Raw genomic sequence first — 272 nt, forward strand, 5'->3', positions numbered from 1 at the left:
AAAAAAAAAAAGGAGACAGAGAGAGAGAAGGAAATCTTGAATCTGCTCATTACATCCCTGTTAAGAGAAGCTGCAATGCCTCCTCTTCTCGCCCTGCCTGTCTGCGGCCGCAGCGTTTAACTGGAGAGCCTTAAAATCGTGACTGATGGCATGCTACGCTAGTCCTCCTGGCCAAAGTGGCTGTATCCTGACAGTCTCCGTTGGAAATCGCAGAGGTAACTCCTACTCCAAGCCTTCCCGGCACAATCTTTGCCTGAGAAAAATCCACACAG

Source organism: Gavialis gangeticus, unplaced genomic scaffold (assembly GCF_001723915.1).
Source record: "Gavialis gangeticus isolate Ggan-Ray unplaced genomic scaffold, GavGan_comp1, whole genome shotgun sequence".
Lineage (NCBI taxonomy): Eukaryota > Metazoa > Chordata > Crocodylia > Gavialidae > Gavialis > Gavialis gangeticus.